We start from the raw sequence: 14,397 nt of genomic DNA, 5'->3' as shown, positions 1-14,397 counted from the left end.
GTCGCATACTATGTAGGCATGCATAATTAATCTGAGTTAATAGACATATTGAAAAAAGTAATTCTATAAGCTTTTCAACAAGTTTGAATTACATATTCTAAAATAGCACTAAGAAATATTTGTATTGTTATAAATATAATTCTTTGACATTTTATTCAAATACACAGTTGAAACTGAATATTTGCCAATAAAACAAAATTGTTTTTTATATATTGGTGCCTTTGATAAAAAAAAAGTTATCATCAAACAGTCTCATTATCAAGCCAGTATTTGAAATGATAAGTTTCATCGTTATTACAAAAAATATTTCATAATAAAAACATGACTTAGAGTTTTGTTCAAGAATATTATTAAAAATAAAATACAAAAAGCTAATTTAAGACAATGTACCCTCATAAGCCTGGAAGTGCCTAGTCACATAAAGTTGACAACGTTTTTTTTTTTAAGTTGTACCTCCATAAGCCTGGATATGTTGTGGCTGGTCACATATGTGACGCTCTAAATTTTCCAGAGTATAAAGTTATGAATCAATTCAATAGAATCAGCTATTTACAGCTTTTAAAAATACCAACATTAAGATATGTCATAAAAGATGTCTTATATATAGGACAGCACATAAATAATCGGTAAAGTTTAGAACTAGAAGTTTTAAAAGACTGGAATGCCTGCCTTATGTTAAAAGCAGGATTTAAATACTTTATAGTTTATAAAGCAAGAAAACTGGATGCTACCTTTGAGAATAGTTCCTGCTTCTCCATGGAAGGCAAAACTAGTGAACTTTTGTTCTGTCCCACATATTGTGCCATATCTAGAATCTTTTGCAGTCTATTGATAATTTGGAAGTAACAATAGCAACTGTTTCCAATCAAAGTAACTAGTACATATCTACTGTAATATGCCTGACTTGATACAGTAATTTTCTGAAGAGAATGGTGAATTCAACTTCGTTTTATGTATCTAGTTTAACCTCCCACATGTTTGAGGGTTGTTTACAGTTCCTTTATATTGACATAAGTGTGTGAGCAACCGAAACCGACATAATAGGTCAATGCGGCAATAATTGGGATCAAGCTGCCAAAACTTGATAAACATATATCAACGACATTTGACCTTGAAATCATTTCAAAGGTTTATCCCACCAACTTAAACTTTAAATGTTCACACTGAAGTGCATAAGATACGAAATAAACAAAATATAAAAATATGGGGTATTTTTGTTTGTGAAATAGTGAGAAATCTTTTTCGATTTTAAGGTAAATTTGTTTCAATTTTGTTAAGATAAGCTAGAAAACATCTATTGATTCAACCTCATACATTGAATCCGTATTCACTTGGAACTCCTTAGCTAGATATTGATTATATAGTAGGTATCACCAGCCCAGTAGTCATCACTTCGGTGTTGACATGAATATCAATTATGTGGTCATTTTTATAAATTTTCTATTTACAAAATTTTGAATTTTTCCGAAACACTAAGGATCTAAGATTTTTTTTTTATCCCAGGCATAGATTACCTTAGCCGTATTTGGCACACCTTTTTTGATTTTTGGATCAATGCTCTTCAACTTTGTATTTGTTTGGCTTTATAACTAATTTGATCTGAATGAGAATGTCAGCTTTGAAAATAAAACAGGGGTAAAACATTTGATTTTGAATCTATATTTAAGCAGAGACATATGTCTCTGCTGTTGTGTCGTAGTTCTCTTATATTTGATGTCTTTCCCTCAGTTTTAGTTTGTAACCCGGATTTGTATTTTTCCCAATTTATTTATGAATTTCAAACAGCGATATACCTCTGTAGCCTTATTTAGTATTCTATAAATAAAAAAGAGAATTTGAGTCAAATCGGTGAACATGAGTTTTACAGCTAATGCCCTTTTATGTTTATCAGTTGCTATGAGTGACAGGTCAATTATATTTGGAACACAAAAAAAAAAATTTGTTAGGTAAACATGTCTTCCTTATAAGTCCCTTGGCATTGGATTCTTTTCAGAGTAAACTTGTCCTCACATGTTGAGCAGGATCTGCTTATCCTTGATTACCCCTGTTCTCTGGTGGGTTTCGTGTTGCTTAGTCTTTGATTTTTGATGATGTGTCTTGTGTACTCTTGTTTTTTTTCATTAATCGTGGGGTTTTTTTTGTTGTTGTTTTTTTTTTGCTATTGCATTTTCAGTTTGTATTTGACCTATAAGTTAAAATATCCCGTTGCAACCTATCGATTTTAACTGCCTGGACGTCATATGACAGGATTTACAAGTTGAGCAGGTACTGGTGACGTTTGCACCTTTTTATCTATGGTTTTTGCTTACAAATGACTTCTTTTAGAGGTAAACTCATCAAAGATACAAGGACTAAAATGTACGCCAGATGCGCATTTCGTCTACAAAAGACTCATCAGTGACGCTCGAATCCAAAAAATTAAAAAGGCCAAAAAAAGTACGAAGTCGAAGGGCACTACTACTAAACGGACCAATATCAGACAAAATCCCGCGAGAATAACAAATATAACATCAAAACCAAATACATGAATTTGGGATAGACAAGTACCGTGACACGTCTTATCGCAATGGGAATTTACACTCAAAAGTAAGAGAAAACAAACGACGCAACGTTGAAATGTAACACACACAGAAACGAACAATAATATGACAATGACCATCTTCCTGACTTGGTATAGGACATTTTTAAAGGAAAAAAATGGTGGGTTGAACCTGGTTTTGTGGCATGCCAAACCTCGCACTTTAATGGAAATGTTAAATATAATATTGAAATGACAACATAATATAGCAGAGACGAGTCGAGAGCCGTAATTAGAATGTCACATCCTCCTTAATACACCTTATCACTATTTGTCCGCCATTACTGGATATCACACAGGTTCCCGTCACAATACAAAATATCTGACGCCACAATGGAAAAGTGATTGTTGTATGCGTCAAAAGTTCAAGCAGGCGGGATTAGCGATAAGGTGTATGCAAATCCCATTGACCAAATTACCTAACTGTAGTATTTCATAGGAACTCATATGCTTATAAACACAACTCAATACAGATAAGCATGGAAACATTTTAGCAACGTATGAAAAAGTCTATATGAGGCAAATATGCACCAAGGATCAACCCTAAATCTCATACAGATTCAAAAGTCATGATTGCAAACAAGATTGGCGAATAGAGTAACACTTAAAAAAAAATCACAAAAATCAACAGCCCAAACATATCGAAGATCATCAAACGAATGGCCGATGATAACAACTTTCATATTCCTGACTTGGTACATGCATTTTCTTATGTAGAAAATGATGGATTGAACCTGGTTTTATAGCTAGCCTATTCTCTCACTCGTGTGACAGTCCCATCAAATTCCATCATATTGACAACGATACGTGAACAAAACAAACAGATACAATAGACAAAAATATAAAAAAGGGGGACAGTGTAGTCAACATTTCGTTATGACCTTAATTCATATAAAACAAACAAATATCTAACTAAGAAGCACAAAAAGGCATATATCAAATTATACGACCTCATTCATTGCTTTTTTTATTTTTCGATTTAAAATCCGCCCCTTAAGTTTAAGAGCGCTGGGACCGATTCTTTCCATGACGGCACATGGTTATCTAGGTTAGCATTTACTCAAAAATATCAATTAGAAAATGCAAGCATATGCATATAGAGAAAGGACTTTTGAAACCGGTTTAGGCCACACAGGCAATTATCTCAGAGAAAAACTCGCTTATTGAAAAATGTCATCTGGTCGCGAAATTCCGTTATATGCCGATTGTTCGGTAAACTTACTAAATTGATTTTTCTACACAATGGTGTATAACAAGCCTACCTTGTTGTCGGAATAATCTGTAGCAGGCTTACCCAAGTATGTGAATCGTAATTAGTCTGTCTACCCACACCAGATTAGAAACACAAAACTCGCAGTAAATGATTAAATATGATAATTATTTTTTTTTTAAAACTGCCAGTTTGTGTTTGCCGGAATAGAACTTATCACCAAGTTAGTCAGAATGGTAAAAGACACAGTGAAAAAAACACCTAAAAGTGTTATTTGTGGTATGTCTAAGTTACGAGTTTCTTTTTTAGACACAAATTTCCCCATTATGTCCACGTCTTTCAGACGCTCTTTTGACTTCACGTATGAAATGAAATAAGATCAGATATTAAAACGAGAAACATTTAGACCTTCCCATAAGATTTGACCAATCGGAAACCGGGATATATAAAGAGAGTGGGAACATATATTTTACTGCGAGACGTATGTTTCCAATTTGGCGTTGGTATACGAAATAGGAAGAAAGACATTGAACTAAGCTAACCGAATCGGGATATTCGTCATGTTGATAAGGACTTTTTAAGTATTGGGTGAGGATACATTCATCCAGTTATTAAAGACATTTAAGGTTGAAAGGCTGCCGCTAAATTATGCAATACACTATTACAAAAATACCAAATCTCAGGGAAAATTAAAAAAAGGGAAGTACAAAATAACTAGCAAAATCAACTGTTATTTACCAAAATGACCATTACATATCAACTGAAAAATGCCTGACTTGTAACAAATGAAATAGTGGGTTGAAACTGGTTTTGTATAGCTTACTTAACCTCCCACTTGACATTTTTTACAGCCTCTTTATACTGACAACTGTGTGAACAACATATACGGGTATTGTAGATTAATTTGACAATAATTTGGATCCAGCAGCAAAAACGGTGTAAAGATCATAACTCAGACAAATAACACAACAAATTCAAAGAAACACATTAATCTAACAAAGACGCAGACCAAAACAATGTATGTCAACTCGGTATCTGCACTATTCAAGGGGGAAAAGAAACATAGAATAGAAAGAACGAGTAAATAAAAGGGCGACCTCGTAGAGCTCGGAAATTTAAAATATACACAGAAAGATTGAAACTTATAATTTCCAACTTTAAAATACCGTTGACTTAGGTGCGACATGGTAGATGTATACTAGATTCTGAACGGTATATATGATAAAGATGCACGTACACTGCTAAAACTATGGAAAGATATGGCACCAGATGGAGTATTAGAGGAACCTCGTGAAAACGTTATACTCGGAAAACCAAACGATCACTTAGAAATAATAAGTTTGATATGAAATGGTTAAGGATTAGAACAACCTACCAGAAATTATTTTTGCAAGAGCCCGAACTATTAAGAACAGATACTGGGAAGACAAACACATTGACGATATTTGACATAATATTATGATGAAGAGATGGACGAATGGTCCCTGTTCTAGTGTTTGTCGTCTTATTCGCAATTATACCAAATACTATTTTTATATTTGATATAATGGCAATGATGTCAACTTCAAACTATAATGCGGGAAGAAATAGGACCCGGTACATAGGAGACAGAAGATATCAGAATTGGAAGTCATCGCTAGGTTGGTAAAAATACTAGAATTTTAATTGTAAAATAAATGCAATCTGTTGTTTATCCATGTTTTAAGATAAAATCACTAGTGATTCCCCTGAACCCTTTCAAATATTTCTGAACTTATTTTGACCATGTTGATAATTCGTGTGTTAGTTCCCAATTATATTGCTGTTTCAATATAAGGTTTTCGTATGTATAAATACATTACTTTAAGAAACAATTAATTTCTGTGTCATTTGGTCCCTGCTACATTCGGCAATCCTCGGTAGACTCCGCTACTTTCGTTCTATGAGGGGACATAATCGACTGAGTTGAGACGAATGGTCCCTGCTCGAGTATTTGTCGTTTTATTCGCAACTATACCAAATACTATTTTCATATTTGATATAATGACAATGTAGTTATTTTGTTTAAATAAGAAAAAAAAGCACATTTATAATGCCCCTTCAATAAAAAGTCGCTAAATCATCCTTTGAAAATCCTCTGCATCCACCAACATGTAGAAACAAAATATTTCGCATTTTGAGATTGAAATATTTATTGAATGTGCTTCTTTAAAAACGTTAAATTCTTCCTTCAAAGGACAATGGAACAAAAACTATATACATTTAGTCAGATTATGAAAATGACAATTGTCTTATTCCAGCCCACAACATTTCATTTACAGTATTATATAATTGTTTTCAAAATCAAAAGCAATTCATAGATGAAAAACAATTAAAACCTAGTATGTTTGAACTTGCATATGTATTCTGCCATTCTGGCATTTGCCCCCAAAACAACCTTTATATATATTGATTTGGAGAGACAAATATCTTAGTTTCAAGTCTTTCTATTAATCTTTATTTTTTACAAAGATAGTTAATAATCTCTGTAGGAAGATTTTTTTGTTGGTTAAATCACCTGTTTTAAAAGATGTTGTTATATTGTATGCTTAGAACATGAATGAAACTGTACTAAATCATATTTGATTTTAATTTTTTTTTAAATAACAAGTTTACTGTTATTCGAATTAAACCTGACTTTTTTTTTAACCACATTTAGGTTTTTATTTCATCTACCTAAAGAGTAAAATCACAAAAATACTGAACCCTGAGGAAATTAAAAAAGGGAAAATCCCCAAGCACAATAATAATGATAAAACACATGAAACGAATGGACAACAACTGTCATATTCCTGATTTGGTACAGGTATTTTCAAATGAAGAACATGGGAGATCATTGATCCTGATATTATAGCGCTAAACCTCTAAATCTTTCAATCAGCGATTTATATCACTAGTGTGTGTATAGATAAGTACATTTTTAGACACATGCCACTTTCCCTGTTTGTTCCCCTCTTGTTTGCGAAAAACGAAGCATTTCATCTCATCAATCATAAGTGGATAATTTTATCCATACCGGATTAAACTGCTTACACGGCTTACACACTAATCCATTTAACTAAAGTTGATATATATTATTTGTAATAAATACTATTTAAAATTTATATATATAAGGTCACTTAAAATTTTAAAAGACACAAGTTGTTCATATATAGTGGAGGAAAAACGGAATACTCTTTGTGTGCATATTATCCTTCCTTTAACAAGTAAGTATTATAAAACCGATGCATTTCTTGAACTTAACACCATGGTACCCTGCTATAAATGCATATATATGTTCCGGACCATATGAGTATCTGGACCATACGCGTATGGTCATGACCATATGGGTATATACTCATATGGTCCGACCATACGCGTATGGTCGGACCGTACGCGTATGGTCGGGGTAATCAACACGTATACTTTTAAACTCTTCATTAGGTGTGACCCTTCTGATTGTTACGTCACTTAAATGTCATTTTAGGTATATTAAAAAAAAATTATTTAAAAAAACCAGTTTCGCACATTTAATATTTCTTACTATTTGTAAAGATGCCAAAATTAAATGAACATATAGTGTACAAGGAATTTTATTCTTTAAAGTAGATGACATCACCGGCAAGGGGGCGTATTGCATTTCCGCTAATTATTCAAAGTCCCAATTCTACGTTTCCGCAAAGTTAAAGTATACGTTTCCGCAATTTGCATTTATTACTTTTCCGCAAATTTACCTGGTAAATTATAAAGATTTGAATGTACATATGTGATAAAAAATAAAAAATAAATTTAATAAAACAAATGTTCTGATCTCAGTATAGCTACAATTTACTAGATATAACTAGTTTACTCGAGTAAGGATGAGTTAAACTTCATTGAGAAATCTTTGGTTTGGCTTACTTGCCAACTGACATGATTAAAGAATGCTTTGTTGAATTAATTGCCGATGCTCCATCTGAAGATAAGTGCATGAGGTCTACCGATTATATATTGGAATTTCATATGGGTGGCAATTAGATTTCCACCAAGCATTTGGGCATCACCCCTGACCCCGAGGAAAAGAGAAAAACGAATGGTGTCGAGTCTTTTAGTGTCTACCTGTGCGAGCAGATTTAAGCTAACCATCCTACCATATTTGTCTTTGTCGATGTGTTATTGAAACTGAAGACACCATCTTACATAAAGATGAGAACTCTAACTGTAAAAGCACCCGTTCGGAAGTATGAAAAGGAGAAGATGGACTTCCTTCCTAAACAAAACACAGAACTTGTAAACGGTGAATGTGCTCCTATGGTCTTTGCACGACGTGTTGGCTTCAAATATTCTGCCAGAACTGACTTATGAACTCATATCAAGATATGTTTGAACATACGTTTTCATACATTTTAATGATGTTTTTTACTTACATGTTATGATGACCTTTAACTTAATGCATATTTATTTTTTATTATAGCTTTGCTTTCGATCAATAGGTAATCCTTAATTATTCGCGGAAAAGTAATAATTTATTTTTTCCGGAATAGTTACTTTTTTTCCGGAAAAGTAAGATATTTATTTGCGGAAACGTAAACTTTTTTTTCCGGAAACGTCATCTTTTTTTCGCGGAAAAGTAATGCTAATTTGCGGAAACGTAAAACGCCGCGGCAAGGATCATGATATTTTTTAAGACATTTTAAAAGTAAAATATTAAAAGTGTATGTTTCTTTATTTTTTCTATTCTTTTTTTTTTCTATACTTCTATTTAATCTGAATTATAAGACGGTAAAATAGCATTTAAGAGCCATGAAATAGCCACTGTCTTTATCTAATTTGATCTGTGAAATTCATTTTACGATATTGAAGATCTAAGGTTTCTCAAAAACACCGTAGACACATCGGAATTCTCCGAGTCGATATCACTGCACGCAGCCAAAACAAGCAATCTCAGAAAAACTACATGTATGGTACCGTGTGAATTTCATTTTAAGTATATAAAAGCATACACGAATACAATTAGCGATGAAAACTAAGATCAACTGACTGTGGCATCAATATTTAATGTTTATGTAGCTTTTGACATGTAAAATTAATACATTGTTTAGTAAACAATTTGTTTTTAAGATAAAGTTTATTGTATTATTTCTATTGTATATTTGAAAAAATACCTATATGGTCCAAATACTCATATGGTCCGGCCCGTTAATAACCAAACGAGTATAATACTCATATGGTCCGGCCCGTTAATAACCAAACGAGTATAATACTCATATGGTCCGACCATACGCGTACGGTCGGACCATACGCGTATGGTCGGACCATATGAGTATACGCATATGGTCATGACCATACGCGAATGGTCCAAATACTCATATGGTCCGGAACATATATACATAGCTATCAAGTATTTAACCACGGATCTGTATTTGGATTAAAAAGTTTTATAAACAAATTTGCATCTGTATTTTCACAGATGACTCACAGATGTTATCATGTACATACGGACATAGGCCATCTCAAAGAAAGCTTTACAATTATACAACTTGCATGAACCCTCCATACTATAAAGTCTTATTTTGACCCTAAATACACATAAACACTTCCCACTGGAAGATTCGTAGCAATCAAACAATCTATAAACTGTGAGGTATGAGGGAATTATGACATACATTCAGTAGGCATCTGTAAATGATGATGTCTTTGTTCCCTCCCCCTCCCCCTACACGTTAAACTTGTTCGTAAAAACCAAATGAAATGATCTTATTTCCAACATATTTCGAGGGCAGACGTTTTGATACATACATATAGACATATTTTTTTTTCAACATCTGTTTCATTTACGCAACAAGTGAAATTCTTGATTGGCTTTCAATGAAACTTCACTCTAAAATGAAGACCAAAATGAACATATATATATGCATAACAAAAATAGTGTACCTGTTAAAGCATGCGATTGCATACAAGTGAGAGATTAAGCTAACTATAAAATCAAGTTTAATCCATCATTTTCTACATAAGAAAATGGCTGTACCAAGACAGGAATATGGCAGTTGTTACCGATTTGTTTGATGTGTTTAAAATTTCTATTTTGTATTTTGATTAGCGACTTTTCCGTTTTAACTGGTTACCGTTTTTGTATTCGATATTTGGTCATCCCCACGGTTAACCGATAACTACACAAGTTAATTCTCAAAGGCACGTTTTAATCATATAACTTCTCATGTGTTCGGGTGCTTGGCTCTCAATATTTTTTGTATTAGCGTTCATGGTGAGTTGAATCCAGAAAATTCTCTGGACACAACTCATTTATAAAATGTTATTTTAATTTTTCTAGCACTGCATTGAACCTCTGTTGTCGAACTGCTAGTCCCTGAAGTAATAACCAGTTCATCAGTCGGTGCTTATATACAGACAAGATTTATAACATACGCTTTTAATTACATTTTTCGTTTATAAATTGAGAAATTAAAAAAAAAGAATAAGGTCAAGTTTACTCTAAATTGATAAGTTTTTTCTTATGCCTCTTTTGATCAGATGGCTCTTCACTGTTATGTAGCGTTACATGCCTGGCTTTCTATATGTTCACGCCGAGTTTGTTTCTAGCTATACATTCAGACATACTTCACACAGGTGTTTCTTGTGAAGAATGAAAAGAAGCTGGCATTATCCTTAAACTTCACGTTCTGTATTATAGACTGTGCCCTACAATGAAAAAGGCAAAGTTTTGACTATATTTAATGCATCTATTTCATCGAACTTAAAACAAAAAATACGACAGACACACGTGAGTCTGTCTCATATCTTGACTTGTTTCTAGAAAGTGACCGTGGGGTTCGGTTAAGAACAGAGCTTTACCGCTTTACGACAAAATAAATACCGATTCCATCTTCCCAACTATGTACTTTCCGGCATTTCTATGTAGCAAAATATCATCAGCACCGGCGATAGAAATATATATCTCCCGGTTGATACGACATTAAGAGCTAACAATTTCTATCATGATGCATAAAGGACTTCCAATGTGACCTTGTTTGTACATACAAAGGCAACACGACATGTGCCACATGTAAAGCAAGATCTGCTTACTGTTCGGAGGATCCCAGATCATCCCCAGTGATGTTTGAAGGCGTTTGTGGTGCTCAATTGCTTTGATTTTTATCTTGCGTTTTGTGGACTGTTATTGATATTTTGGTCGTTTTCGTTATTTTTCCTTTGCAGCAAATATGATAAAACACCTAATTTTGTATAGTAGCATGAACAGTCTTGCAATTGATTTACATTCTTCTCTCAAAATTTGCATAGATCTAGACGAATTGTCATCTGCATTTTCAAAATCCAAGATGGAGGAAGACCAGTCACCTTTGTAGTGCGATATTGATAAATCGTGTCCGGGTCAAAACACCGATTTTTGTGCTCAAGACCCGTTTTTCCTGGAATAAATATTACAACCTTTAATAAAAAAAAAAAAGAAAAAAGAAAAGGACAAAACTGTTCATATGATATCCTAAATAATATTCATATTTTTGTCAAGCTGATGCAATTTGACCAGATATCCTCGTTGTATCTGTTTATGATATTCTTTTTAGAAACTTTGGTTTTACAACCATTATCATGTATAATGTTCAAGTGAACAATTCTAAATAATCTTTCGATGGGGTTTCTTGTGAAAAGATGCATAAAATATATATGCCAAGTTAATTCAAACAAACAGATGTAGAAAAATCAAGATGTGTTGATGCATGTTTTTGTAACTACAACCTTAAAGACGACATTTTATCTGTAATGTTTCTGAAGGCGACAATATCATTAAAATGAAAAGTTTAATATATTCGTGATGCTCAATGTTCTTTGAAGTGTTTTAGGGGCCGTTATCTTTGTATTTTGATCTTTCACGTTATTCTCCATTTTTTATTTTTAAGTTCATTTTTTTTTCATTTCTATAAACCCCGACCTAGACCTTCATCGTGCTTTTTATTTCAAGGCTATCATGATGTCTACGTCTAGTTAATATTGAAACTATATTGAAATGTTTTTTTTTCCACAATATGATACTACATATATTTATAGACCGTGAACATTTTTTTGGCAACAATATAATATAAGTGAATATACTTAACCGACATTATATCTAACTTAAATGATGCTTAAAAGGCAAGGTTATTAAGTCAACACTTAATCATGTAAAAATAGAATGAAAAATATATGTTTTTCTTAATCGTCTGATGATCATAAATAGACCAAGAAAATATAAATTAATGTTGCTGGTGGGAAACTCACATGTCCCATAATAAATTCAAGGATACAGTCTATTTTATTTCGGTCATAAAGTAAACTTTTCATTCGACGATGGAATTTTTAACCTTCACATGCTATATAGTGCTTGCACGGTCGGTAAACATTTTCAGTTTCCCTCCCTGATATCATTTTTAAACAACGATGTATCACTTTAATGTAAAGGTATTCGTCCAGATGACAATGCAACCTTCTTGACTAAAATATGTGCTTACTCTTCCGGAGTACCTGAAATCAACCCCGGTTTTGGGGAGGCTTCGTGTTCAGTCTTAAGTTTTCTATGTTGTATTTCACGTGTTGTTGTTTGTCTTGTGGACGTTTTTTTTATATGTTGCCACGACCTTGTCAGTTCATTTTCGCGCTTTGTCATCATCATTTAACTAAAATATTACTTTATTGTTTGTTCCGAAAGTTTAGTCTACAGTACTTTCAATATCAACATTATGTTGAGAGAAACGTTTATGTAATTTAACATACAGAGTAAAGATAATGATCCACCTTGATATAAATAATAAAATAGGTATGTCAAACAGACGATGTGGACAACTTGTGAAGTTGCTATGAAGAAAGAATGCCATATAGATGAATTGTGTTGCTAAAATATAAATGGTGTTCATTTAAACGGACTTTAGCTGTCAAATTATGTTCACTGATTTGCTTCAAATTCTCATATTTGATTCATAACAAAGCAAAACGTATATACAAATTATAGTAAATCTGATGTACAGTAGTTGTCGTTTGTTTATGTAATATATATGTATTTCTCGTTCGTTTTTTTTATATTGATTGGACCGTTGGTTTTCCCGTTTGAATGGTTTTACACAAGTAATTTTGGGGCCCTTTATGGCATGTTGTTCGGTGTGAGCCAAGGCTCCGTGTTGAAGGCCGTACATTGACCTATAATGGTTTACCTTTTTTTCAAATTGTTATTTGGATGGAGAGTTGTCTCATTGGCACTCACACCACATCTTCCTATATCAATGAACAATGCATAGTATAATAGATAAAATGTATCATTATTGCGTGTGTATTTAGTCCACATGCCATTTAAATAATTACCGATGTAACCTCCGAAGACTGGCGATGATCATATAACCCGATACCAAAAATATAGATATAAATAGATACCGAACTCGTACAACTTATAGCTTAGAATACATGTTTATTATAAGCTTTTTTTCATTTTTACTTGAAAAGTATATGTTGCAGAACAATTGATACCGTTAATCTTATCATAGGATTTATTGCACCTCAATTACGATTTTTATCTCCGCAAAACTTGAACCATAATAGCTGATAGGTAGAAACAACTGTAAACAATAATAGTGATCATCAATTAAAAATTATAATATGACTCCATACAAGAGATCATATCCATAACATTTGTTTTCATTACAAACATTCTTAAAGATGTGCAATAGGTAAAAATTAATACAAAAATTCCTCCTTTTCAGAAGTCTCTTATTTGAGTCTGCTGTCGTTGCAATAATTGTGCTGACATTAAATATCGATGTGGATTTAATTAACATCTAAGAATTGATATAGTAAAATTGATATTTATGATATATATCAACATTATTGTAACAATTATAATAAACAGCTGCGCCATGCGCGCATGATACTCCCGGCGTCTTGTGTTGAAGTTTTATGCAATAATCATATATTGTTTTTAAGACACGGCGGGACATGTGAAACACCCGACCCTGGTTTTTTTTAAAACAAATTATCACTAAAATAAAATTTTGAATCAAAACAAAAAAGTATACAGATCTTTTGATTAATATAACAAAGAATGTGGTAAAGTTTTAAGCAATAATCATAAGTTATTTTATGAGATACGGCGCGACATGTTAAAAAACCCTCCCTTGTTTTACAAAATACTCTAAACTCAAAAAAAAAAATTGAATCATCACCAAAAAGTATACAGATTTTTAGATTAATATAAAAAAGACTTGTGTAAAATTCTAAGCAATAATCATATATTGTTTTTGAAATACGGTACAACAAGTAAAAAATAGCCTCCCCCTTTTTTACACAATACTCAATAACTCAAAAGTCAATTTTGAATCATCACCAAAAAGTATACAGATCTTTAGATTAATATAACAAACACATGTGTACAGTTTTAAGAAATAATCATAAATCGTTTTTGAGATATGGCGCGACATGTAAAAAAAACCTCCCCCTGTTTCTCAATAACTCAAAAATGAAATTTTGAATCATCACCAAAAAGTATACAGATCTTAAGATTATTATAACTAAGACGTGTTTAAAGTTTTAAGCCATAATGAAGAATCACTTTTGAGATACGGTGCGACATGTGAAAAAAAACACCCCTGTTTTA

Source organism: Mytilus trossulus, chromosome 2 (assembly GCF_036588685.1).
Source record: "Mytilus trossulus isolate FHL-02 chromosome 2, PNRI_Mtr1.1.1.hap1, whole genome shotgun sequence".
Classification (NCBI taxonomy): domain Eukaryota; kingdom Metazoa; phylum Mollusca; class Bivalvia; order Mytilida; family Mytilidae; genus Mytilus; species Mytilus trossulus.
This window is presented reverse-complemented; position numbering follows the sequence as displayed.